Source organism: Lissotriton vulgaris, chromosome 4_1 (assembly GCF_964263255.1).
Source record: "Lissotriton vulgaris chromosome 4_1, aLisVul1.2, whole genome shotgun sequence".
Classification (NCBI taxonomy): domain Eukaryota; kingdom Metazoa; phylum Chordata; class Amphibia; order Caudata; family Salamandridae; genus Lissotriton; species Lissotriton vulgaris.
The window spans coordinates 2,084,275,826-2,084,281,494 of NC_141691.1; the positions used below are offsets into that span (position 1 = coordinate 2,084,275,826).

General features: G+C 47.0%; 2 pseudogenes; one reads left to right on the plus strand and one right to left on the minus strand.

The window, feature by feature from the left end:
* Positions 1-355: 355 nt before the first annotated feature.
* LOC147725083 (elongation factor 2 pseudogene) lies at positions 356-2,274 on the minus strand (annotated as a pseudogene).
* A 1-nt stretch (position 2,275) lies between these two features.
* LOC147725084 (elongation factor 2 pseudogene) lies at positions 2,276-3,650 on the plus strand (annotated as a pseudogene).
* Positions 3,651-5,669: the final 2,019 nt, after the last annotated feature.

Genomic DNA, 5,669 nt, shown 5'->3' on the forward strand with positions numbered 1-5,669 from the left:
AGTGCAGTTTACCAGTCACGTTTTTCATTTGATCCTGACTCCATAACATCAAGTGCACCATCTAAGTTTTCAATTTTTGTTTCTTGCTTTAAAATATTTTTTTTGTTCCTCCATGGATTTACATCTGGTTGGTTCTCATCTCCATTTTTATTTTCATGTCGATTGGATTTGTGATGGTATTTTTTCACCTAGTCAATGGACACTACACAACTCATTGATCAACAATTAGGTTAATTAATGGAACTTTGGCCCCACACTCCTCATCACACATCATGAAGAGAGACCAGACTTTTGTCAACATCACTGCCTGGTCTGTGTTAGATGGGATTTTATAGGATGCTGTAAAATTTAAAATTCATGGACCCACAGAGATGGTTAATGTTCCAAATGTACTTTCTGTTTCAATGGGGGATGTTGTGAAACAAAACATACTCTCTGATGATAGGGATGTCCAAGCCGTTGAAGCTCTTTTTTCTGATTGAAAAATTATGCTGCATTTGATGGGGATGCAGGCGTGGTCCTCCTCCAGATCCTTCAGGCAGATCTCCAGATGCAGCTCCCCGGCGCCGGCAATGATGTGCTCCCCGGACTCCTCGATGATGCACTGCACCAAAGGGTCAGACTTGGCCAGGCGCTTCAGCCCTTCCACCAGCTTGGGCAGGTCGGCGGGGTTCTTGGCCTCCACAGCCACGCGCACGACAGGGCTGACACTGAACTTCATCACCCTCAGGTTGTCGGCGTGCTCGAAGTTGGTGATGGTGCCAGTCTTCACCAGGTACTGGTCCACGCCCACCAGACCCACGATGTTTCCGCAAGGCACGTCCTCGATGGGCTCCACGTAGCGCCCCATCATAAGGATGGTCCTCTGGATGGGCTTCAGGTACAAGTCTTCCTTCTTGCCGGGGGTGTAGTTGGGCCCCATGATTCGGACCATCAGGCCAGTGGACACTACACCAGAGAAGACTCGTCCGAAAGCATAGAAGCGACCCTTGTCGGTGGTGGGCATTATCTTGGAGATGTACATCATCAGGGGGCCTTTGGGGTCACAGGTCTTGATACCCATGGCAGCCTCGTCGTCGGGGGGCCCTCGTACAGGAGCTCGCAGCGGTACTTCTGGGCAGTGACCGGGGAGGGCAGGTGGAAGGTGATCATCTGGAGCAGAGCTTCTCCGGCTGGCAGCCAGTGCCTCATGACCACCTTCAGCAGCTGCTTGCCGTCCTTGTCCTTATCCTCACTGTCCAGCTTGATCTCAAGTTTCTCAATCAGTTTCGCGGTCTCTTCTTTCTTGAAGTTCATGATGGCATCAAACACCTTGAAGATAGGGTCCAGCACCAGCTGGCAGAAGGTCCTTGGCAATTTCTTTCCATCTGCGTTGGTTGCAGTCTTGCTGAACTTGCCGTTTGCAGGATCAAAATACCTGTCTCCCCAAAGTTTCTTCATCATATCTTCGACCTTCTTGGCACGCTCGGGAGCACCAAGCTGGGCATCACCCTTGGCAGCAAACTTTGTGACATACATCTCTGCAAACTGTTTCAAGGTGAAAGCCCAGCCGTGCAGGCCAGAACCGAAGCCGACAGTGCCAAGAACTGGATCAATCATGATGTTGCCCACAGGGCCAGCCTCCCCTTTCACCATAAGTGGAAATGATAACGTTGACGTTCTCCACAATGCGCTGGAAAGTCTGGTACAGCTCCTCAGCTTCCAGCTGCAGCTCGAGCAGAGCACGGTCCATTTTGTTCATCATCAATACTGGTCTCGGCGATGGCCTGACGCAGGACAGTTTCAGTCTGTACACACACCCCAGAGACACAGTCCACGACGACCAGAGCTCCGTCTGTGACATGAAGGGCAGCTGTGACTTCAGAGGAGAAGTCAACGTGTCCGGGGGAGTCGATCAGGTTGATGAGAAACCCAGTACCGTCTTTAGACTGCTTGATGAAAGCCAAGTCATTTTCTGACAGGGCATAAAACAGAGAAATGGCTGTTGACTTAATGGTGATGCATCTTTCTTGCTCGTCCTTTCGGGTGTCGGTAAAGCGAGTCTCTCCTGCCCTTGCAGATTTGCTGACAAGGGAGTCAGTGAGTGTGGATTTCCCATGGTCCACATGTGCAATCACTGACATGTTTGGATGTTAGCCTTCTTGTCCAACATGGCCCGGATCTGGTCTACGGTGAAGTTCACCATTTTGGCGGATGGCGGTGGATTCTCCTCAGACCGGGAACGGAGAAGGAAGGCGGGTTGGACTGCCTGCTTCGCTTGCGGGACAGACAGGCGGAAGAGTCCAGCGTGCTCTGCCTCTCCAAGTCTCCCAACAAGCACAACCGCCTGTACATGAAGGCGCGCCCCTTCCCAGACGGCCTGGCCGAGGACATCGACAAGGGGGATGTGGCTGCCCGCCAGGAGCTGAAGACCCGTGCCCGCTACTTGGCAGAGAAGTACGAGTGGAGTGGGACGTCAACGAGGCCCGTAAGATCTGGTGCTTCGGTCCCGACTGCACCGGGCCCAACATCCTGGCCGACGTCACCAAAGGAGTGCAGTACCTGAACGAAATCCAGGACAGCGTGGTGGCCGGATTCCAGTGGGCCACCAAAGAGGGTGCTCTGTGTGAGGAGAACATGCGCGCTGTCTGCTTCGATGTCCACAATGTGACCCTGCACACTGATGCGATCCACAGTGGTGGCGGCCAGATCATTCCCACAGCCAGGAGGTGCCTCTACGCCTGTGTCCTTACTGCACAGCCCAGACTCATGGAGCCCATTTATCTGGTGGAAATTGAGTGTCCCGAGCAAGTGGTTGGCGGAATCTACGGTGTCTTGAACAGGAAGCGTGGCCATGTGTTTGAGGAATCCCAGGTGATGGGCACCCCAATCTTCGTGGTCAAGGCGTACCTACCTGTAAACAAGTCTTTTGGTTTTACAGCAGACTTTAGGTCTAACACAGGCGGTCAAGCTTTCCCCCAGTGTGTGTTCGACCACTGGCAAATTCTGCCTGGTGACCCGTTTGATGCCGCTGCCCGCCCAGCCCAGGTTGTGGCTGAGACACGAAAACGTAAGGGACTTGAGGAGGGAATCCCAGCACTGGACAACTTCCTGGACAAATTGTAGAACAGAAGCGGTCCTCCCAGCACCAACCAAACCAACTGTCATTGGACTCTTGAAGATTTAGCCATGGTAAGTGGGAGAAGCGGGCGCATTGTTAGACTGCAGTGACATCTCTTTGCCTTGCACTTGAAGCAGAGCAACTTGATCTCCAGAGTACATTCGTATTCAGCCTTATAGGTTTATCTGTGTTGCACATTATTTTGGAGGGCTCCACGCGGTACCGTTAACTGAAACATTTCCACTTAACCACACGACTAAGTCGCCTGGTTCATATTTATTTGCGACTCAAAGGAACACAGGTGCACTTGAGGAGGGATGAGGCCTATGAGGTAGCATCTTGAGGGTCAACTGACCGAGAATTACTATGCCAATTGGCTGTAAAGGCTTGCGGGTACAGGGACTCCTGGTTTCTTTGGGGCGGGAGAGCTTGTTGGGAGCAGAAAGTTGGAAAGCAAGATCTTGTGCAGTGTGGTTGTCCGCATGAACATCAAATGTGTTAGTGCCATTTAACCAATAAATCTGATCTGAATTCTCAAAAAAAAAAAAAATATGCTGCATTTGATGCTGAATATTTTTATTTGATTTGTTTTGCTATCAGCACTATGGCTATCATGTTCTGCATAAAGCTAATACATTTAGAAATGTAGTTAATTATACACAATGGGAGCATTGCCCAAATCCCATTGAAGGCAGATCCACTACCCTTTTAAAAAAATGTACATATTTCACTGGCTTTGATCGATCCAACGCAAACTCCTTTTATTTTAAATTGAGTTCTAAGTCAAATTCAAAAATTAGTCTCACTCGCACTAAGTTGCTGTATTCTAAATCCTTTATGGATCAGTTAGCTATAGGTGGATATGACCAATGGAAAGCTACAATAGATCTTAAATCTGTTTGGGGTTCTAAACCCTGGCAGGTGCAAGGCACTGAAGCTTTGCATCGCAAGTGTCTTATTCCGAGCCACATGTTCTTTTTGAATAGTACAATTTCTCAAACAACGTGTTTTGGTTTGGTGGCTTCAAAACAAATGAATGCCCCTGAAATTTCTAATCTGTACGCTTATCCTAAAGGGGACAATCATACAGATGTGTTCCTTGATGATTTGCAATAATTAATTTTGAACACCTCATTTAAAATTTCGCCCCTGGATCCAGAAGGTTGGGTGTTAAGGCAAACAAGTTCTGATTCTTGCCAACATCCATTTCTCGGTCTGGTCCCTGGCTACACACAGGACAGACCGGATCCCCGTTTTGAAACTTCCCATTTAGTTACTACCTATTCTGTGGGGAAATATATCAAAATTGGATGAAACATTCCACCCTAGGGTCTGGTAAACATCATTTATTGTTATTAACTGATGATGTTGATTAGGCTGGTATTGTTAAAGGCCCTGTAGGTGAGAGGTCCAAGAGAAATATATATATGATATTTACAATGAAGTTTGGAAACTGTCGCAAATTGAAGCTGGTTCCCGTTTAAGGCCTATTGACCGAGCACATTTAGAAAATGTGCTTGATAGTAGCATGAATACGCTTTCCTCAAGGATTTATACCTAAGATAACATTGTTTCATCTGTTGTGGATATTGTGCAGGATGAAGTGTCTGTTTTGTACCATGGTCAAAATCAATTGCGTTCCATAATGCAGTTTGCTTGGACTCACACTTCATCATTGTTTTCACCTTTTAATTTAACAGAAATACAACAGTTCATGTCCATGAAGGATGCAACATATTCTCTTTTGCATATTGAATAATTAGAACCGCTACCATTTTCTGTAGCCAAATCAAATTCTGCTGTATGGCTCATCCATGGGTTAATAACTCTGACTTTTTCTTTGTTTAAATTTAGTTCATGAATGAAAAACTATTCCCTAGGCAGGCATGAACCACTGGGTACCACCTTTTTCCATGAAGTTTGGTCTCTGCCCTTCTCATACAGGTGTCTGAGAGATTGCAAGGAGGTTTACTTAAAGGGGGAGAGTGTACTTCCACACCTGATCACTCACTCGGGTGTAAGAATATACAATTGCCCGGCGCTTGTAACACGCAGGCTCCAAATTTAGCATGCATTTTAAAAGGAAATCCAGTGCTAGCTATCACGCCAAATTTCACACTGTTAGCTAACAGTAGCTATTTATTTTTAAATAATGAAGCATGCTGCGGGATGTTGGCTGGGATCCATTATGTTGTCACTGTCTCACAGCACATAGTTTGCTGTAAAAATGTGCTTTTTCCACCCTCGTATGGGAGGCTTCATATCTCCATTTGGCCTTACACTCCTACCCTGAAAGCAGAGTTCAACAAGTTACACAGAATAAAGGCTTTATTGTCCCAAAATGAAGTCGCTCTAACTTCTTGTGAAACATTTGTCCTTCACGTTGCTAACACCCGTACAGAGGTGCATGCTCTTTTAAATACGGATCTTCCTCTTAATTTCGGCGCTTTGATCCACACTATCAGTCAGTCAGTCAAAAGGGTCTTTATTTCGATTTTCATCATAAAAGACATGCTATACAATACATAATTCATACAAGGATACAAGATTGACCTTGGGTATAAACAAG